The 14,800-nt window shown below is 37.7% G+C and overlaps 1 protein-coding gene across 3 annotated transcripts in view; it reads left to right on the forward strand.

Moving 5' to 3' along the window:
* The window catches only part of KALRN (kalirin RhoGEF kinase), a 4,346,166-nt gene that overhangs the window by 221,746 nt on the left and 4,109,620 nt on the right, over nt 1–14,800 (forward strand). The gene's annotated exons all lie outside the window — the stretch shown is intronic.

The following is a 14,800-nucleotide window of genomic DNA, read 5'->3' on the forward strand; positions in this document are numbered from 1 at the left end:
CTTCAGGGTTCAAAATCACAGGAAATATTTAAAACAACATTGCTGGACAGTCTCAAATAAATGAAAAACATCTAAGCTAAGCTTTGCTATACTCCTGGCTGTATCTAAGAGAATTATTGCACCCTAATCACTTACTGCAGCGCAAGCAAGGCATATGTGGTGAGTGGATGTTTATGTTGTCAGGTCAAAGACAAAATACAGAATATTGTCTCTCTCTCTCAGAGAGTTCTTAAATTAATATCTCACATATTACTGCTGGGATAGCTTGCAGAATGACATCATTTCTTGTCATCTGACTCTATTCTAGGTAAACCCTTACTGATGCAGCTGGTAGCATTTAGCATATACCTGTGAAAATACATAGACAATGGTTTTTCTTAGATCTAAGGCAGATCGTGGAAGTCATAAAACAATAAAACACTTCCAGGACAATACAGAAAACTTCTAGTTCTAGACATTGTGTCTGTTACTGCACTGAAACTGAAAGATAACATCCTTTTATTACATGGCCATACGGCAATTTAATTTCAGCTATTTTTCTTAAGTTAACCTCTTGTGTTTTAGTTTCCATTGTTAAAATATATACATCTAAACAGTTACAGTAGTGCAGGTACATGCATAATTCTGTTCTAATCCAGTAGGGCATACTGTGGTTACATCTTTAAACAGCACTTTCTAAAATACCTCTTCAGCACACATCTGTACAAACCATCTTATATAATTCTAATGCATTTGTAACACATGCATGTGAATCATGTTGATATTCACAAATGACATATAATTATTTACAAAATTCCAGATAGCTGGGCTGGCAGTATCTCCTTTTGTGACATCCCACCTCAGCAGTCTGTTGTCATGCAGTCTGTTGTCATGCCACTCATTTCCATGATTTGGAATACTGTCCTGGCCTCTAGATACAGGGTGGGGTATAGTTTGCATGTTCCCCCTGTATTTGTAAAGGGATTTTCTGCATGCTCATGACTTCCACCAGCCTTCTAATATCATGCCAGTGAGGTTTAGTGGCTGCTGTGAAATTTTACCTGAGTTAGAGAGCTTAGATTCTTGGTGTTCCTTGTGAAGAAATCTTTGTACTAGCAGTGCTGATTGGATTAGCAAAGTTAAATAATAAACAAGAGTATTTGACTTGTGTTTGTGCTGAAGATGCAATCTGTTCAGTAAGGACAGGTAGGCAAGTGGATATACAACAACAGTGCAGATCAGTTGACCTTCCTGCTTGGTAAGTTATGAATCCCTGAAAGTTCTTGGGGTCATAAGTTGCAGAAGGGTGAGTAATTGTGCATATGGTGAAATAACACAATATCTCTTCCTAAAAGGGTAACAGTTTATTACTATATTGATGTACCCTTTCCCTTATAACAAGAGCACATGAGCATGCCTGTCAACTGTCCAGATTTTTACAGAATGTCCATATTTTTGCCTCATATTTTTGGTCTGTTTCTCATAAAATCTGTGGTTTCAGGCAAATCACTAAGGACTGAAGTCACTAAATAAGGACATATATTTGAGTTTCAGAGTTTATATCATTCAGAAAATGCATGCTAACACAAATTCTATTATTCTATTTGTTTTAAGTTAACAAGAGTAATATTTAAAATATGTCCCTATTTTTGGGCCCACCCCCATCATTTTAGGCTTTGTTCAGATTTTTTGTTCTAGGATATTGAGAGGTATGCACATGAGCAGTCTTTGAGAGTGTCAGGATCTTGAGTTCAGTAAGTGGGTGCCAAGTAGCCAGTACAAAAAGACATATATTCTAAATTACCTGAATGACCTAATGTCTATGCATTAGTAGTATTAGTTTTGACATTAGGGCTACATACAGGTGTAGCAGGTAGCATTGCATTTACAGCAAAAGGCTCTCGCGTTTGATTCTCAGCTCAGGTGCCTTCTTTGTAGAGTTTTCATGTTCTCCCTGTATCTGTGTGGGATTTCTCTGAGTGTTCTGGTGTCCACCTCTCCCAAATTCATGCAGTAGGTGAACTTAGGTGAACAAGAGTTATTCATACTGCCCATATGTTTGTATATAGTGTGTGAATGAATGAGAATATGCATTCTGCAATTAACTAGGTCCCTGTCCAGGCAGAGTTTGACTGCCTTATACCAGTTGTCTGCCATGATAGGCTTCGGCATCCCTGTGACCCTGTAAAAGATAAAATTATTTATTGGAAAATAAATTGATAGATTTTAACATTTGTGTTGTTGTTCATTGCTTGTATGCTTATTAACAAGGTTTGTGAACCAATCAAAGCAGAGTGTTTTTAGATGAGAAGGGTACAATGCATAATGCAAAGCTGGTGCTTTAAACAACAGCACAGGAATACTGTGCAAACTGCCATTACTTTTAGCAGCATGGCGGTAAACATAAAATGTAGCATTACTTCACCAATAGTTATTCGGTATGTCATTAGACCATTATATCTACCAAAAGCTAAGATATGTCAGAGCCAGATAAAAGCAAAGACAGGCTGAGCATCTTCTTGTATCCAAGGTGCAAGGCCTGATTCTTTCCAGCTCCATCTGGCTACTGTGTGATGCCAGGCAAGTCAGTTAACCAGACACTGCTCCAGAGCTGTCTCTGAAAAGGGACACTTGTGCTCAGTGGGCTTACCCTGTAAACAGATTTATAAAATAAAATGAATGTCAACAATCTATACTGCAAAATGATTTATATTCTTGGATAATAAAATAATAATCAAGTAATATTTAAAAGAACCAACAACTCCAAAGGAATCCAACTGGAACAGTGGGATCAAAACAAAAAACACAAAACTTTTTTACAAAAGTCAGGAGTCGTAGGAGAGACAGAATAAAAACTTCAGTTGAAAACAGTGGCAACAGAAAAATACCAAGCAATATAGAACAGAAATTGTCAACCTTGCACATCCCTCAACATCTTCTGAGCTGTTTAGTATTTCTCTGTTGCCACTGTTTTTGACCTTGTTGGTTATTTGTTTTGGAATCTTGGTGCTGTTTCTTCTGGTTAATATTTCAAAGAAAGCGAGAAGTAAGAGAACCAGGAATTATAACATTTTGTATCATTGCTGTATTCATTCTTTTATTTTCAAACATTTAACTCTACAATACTGATGCTTGACAGACAAAACCTTTTGACTGTTGACGAAACTACTTGGGAATTTATAAGTTGCTGCTCAAATGTTCCTGTCTCATTAAAGGTATGGTCACAGACATTATAAGTACCTTTTTTTTGCTTCTAACAGCCCTAGCACAAACCATTTTATGAAATCATGTTCTGTTTTAATCCTACATATTAGTCTGAGCTCACCAGTTTCAATGAACTGTGACCAAATGCCTGATTACATTTCTATTTATAGACATTCCTCAGTGCTACTGTACTTCATGCTGTTACAATCTGTGGGGACACTTCCCCTAGTGGAAGTGAACAGCAGTTAGAGGAAACCTTGTGACTTGGTTATCTGCAGGTAGGTGTAATAAAGCCACTGTGTCTGTCTTTGTGTGTCTGTGTGAGAGTGTGTGTGTGTGTGTGTGTGTGTGTGTGTGTGTGTGTGTGTGTGTGTGTGTGTGTGTGTGAATATGTGTGTCTGTACCTGTGTGATGTTAATTACTCATAAGGGGACAGGATTCTATCGTCCTGACATTTGAAAGGTGCCCATAGTGTAACGTTATAATGTGTGGTGGTACTAAAGCAGATGCTTTCTTTGTCTACTCCAGTACCCACTGGCATTGCTTGTTAGTTTTGCTCAGCAGGCATTACTCATCGTGTGCCTCTGTTTGCCATGTGTTACACAGTACGTGCTGCTAAGCACTTGTTTTTGTCTTGGCTTTTAATTAGCTTTGACACATCTTGGCTTTTTTTGGTGGAGATTAATACCCCAGAGACAGATGCTAAAGCTAAATGACTCTCCTGCAGTGGGTGTAACTTCTAACAAAAGCTCTAGCTTTAACCATCCAGGAAAGAGCTTAACAATGACAAATACCTAAAAATCAGGGATTGTATTGAAGTATCGATACTGTTTATTTGATAATAGCAAATATATGCAGGTTCATATTAATTTACTTTTTCTGAAGAAAGTCTGCTTCTCATCTTTAGTCTGAGTGTTCTGACGCAAAATACATAATTTATGGGAAATGGGAAAATTCTGAGCTTAGATTAAGGGATTCAGAGATACTCTAATGATGGAAGTGCTGCAGAATATGCGTTTCCTGTGGTAGTGTGAAATGTATGCAGTGATTCATATGTATGTCTAACTAAAAAGGAGGCACTGTGGTCTAGCGACGTAATCCCATGGTGATGTGCCTCTAAGTCATCCAACGCAGTTCTCAGCTGCAGTGCTGTTGATATAAAGTGTGCATGTCCTCCTGTGTGCATGGATCCCCAAAACATGCAGAGAAGTTAACTGGCAATCTTTTGAATTACCTGTAAGATGTATAGTGTGCGTATGTGTTCTCCATGATGAACTTGCATCACATGATTTTTACTCTACTGTACACATGCTATCTGGGAAAGTCTTAACCTCCCTTATGACCTTGAACAGGATAAAGTGGGTAATGGAAGTGAATGACTGTTCCATGCTGTATTGGATAGGACTAACCGATCAAGTGAAAACTCTACGGATCTATATAGCCAGATTAGTATACCTGCTCTGAGTGTTCGCAAGTTAGGATTCATTTTAATATTTTGTATTTTTTAGATTAAAAAAAACATATGAAGCATGAACAATGACCAGAAATGTATATAGCCTGTGTACTCAGCATGGCTTTATTGTTGTACTCATTCTACCCTCTGAGGACTTTATAACTGAGGGAGAGGGCAGTCCTTACCTAATCTGTGTCACTTCCACCCTTTTCCCAAAGAGGCAGTGGGTTAGTAACATAAGCAGTTTTCTTTCCTTGAAGCTAGAGAGTCTGCCATGTTTGTTTACAGGCTGGAATTAGGAGGCAAAGTGCTCCTCCCACAAGCTGCTACAACATGAAATACAGTGGTGCTGGAGGTGTCATTATTGATGATTTATTCTACTCATTGTTACCCTCGTATGCCCATCAGGTACAAGTCCCCTGTTTTTAGAGGTGACCCAACAATGTTCGTTGATTAACTGAGTTGTTTACTATACAAGTGGGAACAGAAGTAAAGAAACCCAGGACTACATAATGATATTTGTCTACATCTCATAGCTTTAACTCTTTGTGCTAAACTGCTAGACTGTTTTTCCACTAGGAATTGGGACTGTCCAGTATTACTACTAAGGATGTTACTAAACATTTCACTAGGAATTGGGACTGTCCAGTATTACTACTAAGGATATTACTAAACATTTCACTAGGAATTGGGACTATCCAGTATTACTACTAAGGATGTTACTAAACATTTCACTAGGAATTGGGACTATACAGTATTACTACTAAGGATGTTACTAAACATTTCACTAGGAATTGGGACTGTCCAGTATTACTACTAAGGATATTACTAAACATTTCACTAGGAATTGGGACTATCCAGTATTACTACTAAGGATATTACTAAACATTTCACTAGGAATTGGGACTATCCAGTATTACTACTAAGGATGTTACTAAACATTTCACTAGGAATTGGGACTGTCCAGTATTACTACTAAGGATGTTACTAAACATTTCACTAGGAATTGGGACTGTCCAGTATTACTACTAAGGATATTACTAAACATTTCACTAGGAATTGGGACTATCCAGTATTACTACTAAGGATGTTACTAAACATTTCACTAGGAATTGGGACTATCCAGTATTACTACTAAGGATGTTACTAAACATTTCACTAGGAATTGGGACTGTCCAGTATTACTACTAAGGATATTACTAAACATTTCACTAGGAATTGGGACTATCCAGTATTACTACTAAGGATGTTACTAAACATTTCACTAGGAATTGGGACTATACAGTATTACTACTAAGGATGTTACTAAACATTTCACTAGGAATTGGGACTGTCCAGTATTACTACTAAGGATATTACTAAACATTTCACTAGGAATTGGGACTATCCAGTATTACTACTAAGGATGTTACTAAACATTTCACTAGGAATTGGGACTGTCCAGTATTACTACTAAGGATGTTACTAAACATTTCACTAGGAATTGGGACTGTCCAGTATTACTACTAAGGATATTACTAAACATTTCACAATATACTGTTGCCACTCTTTTAAGAATCTCCCCTTTTGAGTCTGAAATTATGTTGTGAAAGAGTTACAAAAGTACTGGGCACATTGGTTTTTCAGGTATTGCTTTAAACAGAAATCCCCCAAGTGTCAGTATGTCCCCTTTCTAAGCATGGCGACACCATGGGTAACTGCACTGGACTTTCCACTTTGATGGCCATTCTTGCTACTTTCCTTACTTCGTCCCTTTATCTCCCATTCACTCCTACCCCCTTGCTGATCTCCTGCACTCACTTTCTGATATGGTCCTCACATACTCTACCTTCCTGCTCATTACACCTCTTAGAGTTTTATATTTTCCTGTCTTTCCTTTTGTAAGTCCCTGTTCAACACCATCTAGCCTTCTCATCTTGGTCATTGTTCATCCCATCACCTGTCTTCCTCCTGCTGTTGCCTTCTTTGACTGTCCAGTATGCATTTTCCTGTGTTACACCTATGCCCTCACTTCCTGTTTGGTCCAGGTTCTTCATTTCCCTTTCCTTCCTGCTCCCCACACATTGCTTCCCCTCCATTTGCTGTATACAGGGTGTGTATCATACCCCTATGGTTAATCTTTTCATTTCTAAGTGCTGTCCATCGTTATGGTCACTTGTAATAGCAATGCCTTTGTTTTTGTTCAGGATCTTAGAGTTTATCTTCATGTTTGCTGCAGTATTACTGCACCATCCATGCAGCTTCAACCTTCCACTTTCCCAACTTGAACTTGGCAATATACTGTCTTGCTTCTGTGTGCTCATCCAGGTAAAAGGAATGAACATTTGAATCAGACACTAAACACTCAAAGCAAACAAACATTATTTGTTGTCTGCAGCTGAAGTGTGTTTGTTATGTTGAGCCATGTGTATGTTTGAAACTGTGCTCAAGCTTTTTCTTTCTTCTCCATCTGATTTCTTTTGTCAAGGTTTCATCTGTATCGATAATCCTCTGTCTGGTAAAATGATAAAAGGTAAATAATAAAAGAACCTTGATATGTTAAATTGTAGTGGTTACATGGCCAAATGTTTTATTGTCAGGGCCTTATGAATCATGAACCCCCCCCCAAGAAAACACACACATGGTAGTGTATTGTTCTACTGTGGTGTGTTGCACTTATTGTACAGCTACAATCACTGTAGAAGTGAACTGCTAATTTAATAAACAGAAGCTTATAAAGCATCAATATTTGCCTTTTTTGCCAAAAAAGCCTCACTTTTGGTATAAAAAAAGTTTCTAAAAATATTACTCCATTAAAAAAGCAAGCGTTACCAAGTAACACCATCAAATCTTTTGTATTCTGTAGACTTTATAGTCCGTTTCTGTTTGGCACCAGCACTAGTTTTCTGATTATATATTTGATTAACCTGTTAACTAAATAATGAGACAAACTTGTTTTGCAAAGAATCCAAACCAAAAGTAAAAAGGTCTCACAGACAACCCAGTTAGTAAAAACTCCAAGAAAGACCATGGCGTGTCTATAGATAGTGGGGGCTTGGCTTTATTGGCCTGAATGCAAAAGTAAAGACTTAAAAAAGTAAAAAGTCATGGCCATTCAGAAGCCATGTACCTGAAAGACTGGTAAGTCTTTAAGTGATCATTTGGATTTATCCCACAGTAATCCATTACAGGAGGTGTAAGGTATTTTACATTGAAGACTGGCTTAGCTGGGTCCTTCTTGGGGGTTTTACTGTTGTACAAAAAAAATAAGAATTTTGCTTAGCTTCAGACAAATAGTCAAGAGAGGCTTGGTGGGCTTCATATCTAAGTCTCTCTGTAGATCATTGTTTTCTTTGTTGTATAGCTCTCAACTGTCCAGATTTTCACAGAATGTCCAAATTTTTTACTCATATTTCTGGTCCGTTTCTCATAAAATTGTAGTTTTCTGCCAAATCACTGACTAATCATTGAGGACTGAAGTCAAAAAATAATAGCAGACCTTTGCTTTTCAGAATTCATATCCATCAGAAAATTCATGATAATAAGAAACCTGTTCTTCTATCAGTTCTCTAAGTTTGTAAGAGCAATATTTAAAAAGTACCCCTATTTTTGGGTCTCCCCCCCATTATTTATGGCTATGTGAGAGGTATACCGCTAATTGTGATCTTTGTTGACAAAGTAAGACTCACTAATCATAGCTGCCTGTTTTCTTGGTAATGTAGATGGTAATGTTTATCCTTGTTTTGTGACTTGCTAAGAAGTCACATTATATATGGCAAATCAGGGCAATTTGTGACTGTATCACAAATAACTTGGGTTTGACTATCAGGCCTTGCAGTGAACGGAAAACAAAGAGGGGTAGGATCTGGTTTCTAATGATCAGCATTCCCATTGGGAGAGGCCCTGCAGTGCTGCTTGATGTTAGTGGCTACAGCAGGTCAGTTCTAGCAGACAACCACTAACCCTAGTGGTTTCGCTACCTTATGGGCATTGATACTGCTATGGGATACCGCATGTGAAGCACAGCACAGCTGCACTGTTGTTAATGCTAGTGACATAACGTAGGGTGTGATAAGATTTAGAGGTTCCCTGCTGCCCAGTTTTATGATTCTTAAAAACATAGCATGTATGAACACTATTTGGGCACTTAATTGTGGATCACTTGGGTACCTGAGATCAGCTCCAAGAAAAAGCAGCTAAAAGTTGAATGAGATTGGATAGATAGGTTTACTATCAAAAAGACAAATGCAGATTCTCTGTAGACAGGAAATTGAATGGTAGATGTTCGCTTCCTGTGTTACTGACCATTACATGATTGATACTACTGTGCATTTGCTGATATGAACTCGAAATAATTAATAGAGATCACGGTACAGTATGGATTGGGGCATTCATCCCTTTCCTCATTGTAGTGCGATCTCGGATTTGGAATATATAGTTAGCGGGGGTTGGGGGGTGCATGGGGGCTTGCCCCCTGCAAAAATGCGACGTGAAGTGTAGTAGTTGCACTTACCTAAGCTCCTCTATGGATATTATGTTCGATATTTGGTAAAAAATTTGAATCCGCTAAATTCATTCAGCAGATGCGACATTTTCACCTGATTTATATTATGCCATTCGACATTCCCGTTCAATGTTCAGAAGTTTTTTGTTTGTATTTTCGTCATTTTGATAATATATATATATATATATATATATATATATATATATATATATATATATATATAGATATGTCACACTCACACACACACACACACACACACACACACACACACACACACACACACACACACACACACACACACACACACACACACACACACACACTAAGGATCGTTCCAAGGCAATCCATGTAGAATTGGCAGGGTACCAATAACAAACAGGATAATATCTTACAATATAGAGCATTATCTGCCTTCTGAGGCTTGAACATGGAATGAAAAGGGTAAATATTTATATAACAGCAGTGTTAGTGTCTCTTCCATCACAGACAGCAGATGGGCAGAGACGTAAAACAGTAATAAGCTTAAGATGTAAAATTTAATTTAGTGTTTTAGAGCAATGAATCTTGAATGTTTATAGATGCTGACAGATTCATCTTGAGTGTGGGCTATACTGTAATTATTTTTGTATGTGCTTTTTTATCACTTAACACTTGCTTGTATTAGGGTTGAGAAGAGCTTTTGCAGCTGTGTCATTGTCAGATGGCTGACAGGCCTGTGGGTTGGAGACCGGTTAAAAGGAAAATTGATGCTTGATGCAGTGATGTGAAGAAGGGAGTGAGGTACTGAAACACTTAGTATCCTGCTCTGATGCTCCTTAATCTAGGAACTTTAGTTTGTTGTATTTATTAGCAAACTTTTTTTTTTTTTTTTTTAATTTTGAGCATGCATACTTGTGAAAATCTCTTTGAAGTAATGAACGATGTGAAGAAATTAGAGCAGAACAATTCCCATCTCCTTGATATAGAGGAATAAAGCCCTGATGACAACTTAGATGACCTGAGTAGGAGATGCAGCTCAAGAACTAGAGGACAATGGGGGGAGGGGGAGTGACCTTGCCATCTCACTCTTCCTGATGGGAGGATTTGGAGGTTGTGGTCGTTGCCTACATTCTCAAGCAGCAGGCATTTGCTTGCTAGTACTAGTAATAGTGCAGATAGCCGGGACATGATTTGTGTCTATCATGCTGGTTATGGTCTGCTTCACATACAGGGTATGGGTGCCAGAATGCACACACTAACAGAAGGCAAGCTAGGCCCACACCCTGACACAAGTTTTCCATATCAGGCACCGCAGGGAGAAGTTAGAAAAACTTTGCCATCTACAAGGATGATGGTCTCACTGCAGGCTCTCTGTGTGAGTGGGGATTGCCAGCTACGTAAGTGGAAGGCTACCACGAGTTGGGCTAGAGTATTCTCAGTCTGTCAGTTTGGATGCCTAAGGGGTGTGATCAGTGGGCAGATGACTCTAGGTAAAGGCTAAGGATCTACAAACTGTAGATAGCTGGGACCAATCAAGTTCCACTCCTGCTTGGATGACAGTGCCTTTCAGTCAGCTCTCACCTGAGTCAGTGACTGTGTTATCACTGAAATGGAAGAAATAGACCCCAAGACTAATTAGAGAGGGGCTGATAGTCTGCATGTGGGCAGGAAAAAAAAAATCACATGATCAAGATGACTTCAAGTGCTCAGAGTTTTCTGAACTGCATGCTACATAGCACAGTATTGTATTGCCTATGTAGGCATGCATTTTGAAATGTACATGAGATATACGGGATTATGATCTGCTTCCTGATCATAACCAACTTGCTATATTTTCCAGAAATAAATTCAAGAAATTCACCTCAAGCGTAAAGTTCAAGAGATGATTTTTTGAAGACATTTCAGTAACATATAACAACGTTGTAATACATGGAGAATGCTAGCTGCTCCAATGTACTGCATATTAAAAAGTATATATCACAAAGTAATCAAGTATGTTGGTTTTCCCATAACTCTTATGACTTCTGTATGTCATTGTTAATGGACCACAGTAATTATTTATGTAACTATGTAGGCAGTTACAGCATAACATGGGAAAAAAGCAGTTCAATAACACAACAATATTTAAAACTCCTTTTTTAAATAATCATTTATGACACAGGCAAACATGCATTAACACAAAATTAAACAAACCATTTTAACATTTTTTTCATTTACACATATTATACATTACATATATTTTCTTTCCTTGTAACTATCACCAGTCCAGCATTACATAAATTGCTGAATTCATGCCTTCCTTTAAACCTATCTCCTCTTCCTGAGCATTATTTTGCATGTATTATTCCCACAATTTCCATGCATTTCTTTGTAATTTGCTCCTTTCCTTTTCTAAAAGATCCCACTTTCAGTTTTGTAATCTCTTATAATATTCAGGACTCCAAATACATTGGCTTAGACCTTGATTTCTATTTCCCTGTAACTGCTTTTCTGGCAGCCAGCAGAATTAAACTTAATAAGGCCTTACTATGTCTACATACTTCTCAACCTCTTAGAGCAAAAACTCTGGACAAAGCCTAAAATGATGGGGGGACAAATAGGGACAGCTTTTAAAAATTGCTCTTACAAACTTAGAAAGTTGATAGAGTAATAGGTTTTTCATTAGCATGAATTTTCACAAGGATCTGGGGACTTAAAGTCACGTTTATATTACCTTGTCAAAATTTTACTGCATCGAAGCAATAAATATCGAACACAATTGATTGATGCAGTAAAATATTGAATGAGGATAAAAAAACAAAAAGCAACAACAAAAAAAAAAAAACTAAAGGGCGCTCCCCCCATACCCCCTGCTACTTAAATATACCAACTCCAAGACCGCACTACATTGAGGCAAACGGAAATCTCCCCCTACAGAGATTTCCATTTACCTGGCCGATATTCTTCGCTTTCGATGTTGTCGTGCCGACAATATCAGATTCGATATTGTCAGCTTGCGACAATATAATATAGACCCTTAAACTCAAATGTTTGTGATTATTTAATTACTTCAATCCTTAGCTATGTGCCAGAAAGGAACACATTTTAGGAGGAACACACCAAAATTATGAGGCAAAAATCTGGACAGTCTGCAAAAACCTGTACAGTTGAGGGAAATGTATGTCTAGGAAATTCAGAGCCTGTGTCCCAGCTCAAAAGAATTGATTCTTAGTTACAGTCATTTGCACACCCAGTATTTTGATGGACTACTCTGTAGGGCATTTTTAATATCTGCTAACTCGTTGTACTTCTAAAACCTAGGTTCCAGTTACCTCTTTGTTGCCTATCACACCCCCAACATTAGCTATCCACCCAAGGAAAAGTTTTTTGAAGTCTACTTGGAATATAAAAATGCCTATGCAAATACTTCAAAGCAAAAATTCTAAACCTTCTGGACTGGTTGCATTCTTGGGAGCCATACATATGTTCTCCCATTGTTCTCTTATGAATTGTTTTTCCTCTCTCTTTTTGCAGTCCTTTCTAACCTCCTGTGATTGATTTTATAGTTATTGTGCATTATGTTATATGCCTTTCCAGTTATTGCTTTTTAACACCAGCTTATGTTCTAGATTCAACTAAAATATTTTACCAGATCAAGTCTTTCAGTTAAGATTCCCCTATCCCTTTCTCTTTGCCTGTACTCTGATATTAATCTCTGATACGGACAGCCTTCTGTAGCCTGCAGTCCTAACATCCTCTTGGCCTCATCCAACTCTATAACCTTACAACTAACTGATGTCCACTTGCTTTCAAATACCTCCTGTCTGTATACATATGTATATGTGTATGTATATGTATATGTATGCATTCATACATATGTTGACACACACATAGACAGTAACCATTTGATATGCCATGACTCATTACTGCAAGTCCTGAAGCAGTAAGACTGAATGAGTAAAAATGTGGACTTACATATATTAAGTTTTAGAGCATTGTGTCGCTAAGTTTTTCCATTTCTCCAAGGTATGTATGGTAATGTATATAATGCTGGTATTTATAAATTTAGGCCTGGGATTTATGGAGGATCTTGGTCCGCATGTCAGGGAGTGCAGGGGATCTTGTCTTCTACAAAAAACAACTTTAAAGGAGAAAAGCGATGTTTGACGTTCACTGTTTTTCTGTATTTTCAAATTTTTTTTTTATTCTGGGGCTCACGCTTACGAGTCTAGGAATTAAAGTAGTGAGGACACACACTTACAAGTGCAAGGATGTATACCCCTTGGCGATGCTGAAGGGATCCTCCCTATTCTCCTGAGAGGCTACCCCTTCTACAGGAAAATAAGTAGCCAGTGGATGGTGAAACTTTTTATTCCATAGTCAAGTAGTGCCCCTCCCAATGCCATTCTTTTCCTGAAATCAGGTCACTGATTTCACAGACAGAAGCAAGATCATAAAGTTGTTTGGCTGGTTTCATTTACCAGTTGTTTTCCAGATGTAGAGTTGGCATATTTTTAATAAAAAATATATATAAATTATATTTTCATATTTATTTATTTTTTTCCTGTCTGTTGTTTTATCCCCACATTGCCACATCCTCTGCATACAATTTTTTAAAGGGATTTGTCTCTGCTTTACACCAAGTAACAAAGTTTATTATAATAAACTAGGAATTGAATAATTTACTTGTGGTGGTGGTGCTGCGGTAGCGTTGTCGCCTCACAGTTAGATGTTGCCTGTTCAATTCTCAGAGCATCTTCTGTGTGGCGACATGTGTGAACGGGCGTTCCTTTGTTGAAGGTTGTGCATTAGGCCTAGCAAGCCAGCACGTAAAACTCTACTGCCAATCATTAGCGGACCGGAGTTCCGCTGTGGCGACCCCTAACCAGGTAAAGCCGAAAGACACAAACAAACTTGTGGTTTCATTGCAAAAAAAAAGACCTCCTGATTTCATTTCTTAGACATTCTGAATTCAGAGCCTATTTTGTAGGAAACTAGGGTCTCCCATAGCTGTACTTAACAGAGAATGTAGTTATATTAGCTTACTATTTTTATCCGCATATCGAAGTACTGCAGGCGCAGTTTTGTTTCTGTAATTTTCCTGCCATGGTGACATTGTAGGATTTTATAGCTGCAAGAAAATACTAATGGTATTGATAACTGGTAATGGTAATTAACAAAGAATCTTATTTTATTTCCCTTTGTTTATGGGGTTAGTGCTGTGATCAAGACTGACCATTTGTAGGCACAACCTGGGTGAAAATATCACATTGAAAATAACAGTATAAGCTACAGCAGAGAATATGCAACTATAACGTGATTTTTATGTAGGAAAAAGTATGCTTTTGAAGTATTGGTGGGAAGCAATTTATACTTAACTGCCTGAGGTTTTTTCATTATTTGATGTGGAATTGTAACTTAATTATGCTAATATATTATGCCATTCACTGGATCACTCTTTCAGGTCAGCTCCAGGATAGAGTATGAATAGTGTTATTTTTCAGCAAATATACACAAATATGTTATTACATTTTTTAAGAACTGCTGAGATGGGCATATAACTGCCATCATTTATATCCACTATTATTTCCACATGGCAGTGTTGAGGGGAATTAAATCAGTTATCTCTCATAAGAACCTAATGATATCAAGAGCACAAGTTGAGTACATCTCCCAAAAAAAATTTAAAGAAAAGTGTAAGCCAGTCTGCTACATTGAGTAAG

The sequence above is a fragment of the Protopterus annectens genome, chromosome 6.part0 (assembly GCF_019279795.1).
Source record: "Protopterus annectens isolate FY-2018-M chromosome 6.part0, PAN1.0, whole genome shotgun sequence".
Taxonomy (NCBI): domain Eukaryota; kingdom Metazoa; phylum Chordata; order Ceratodontiformes; family Protopteridae; genus Protopterus; species Protopterus annectens.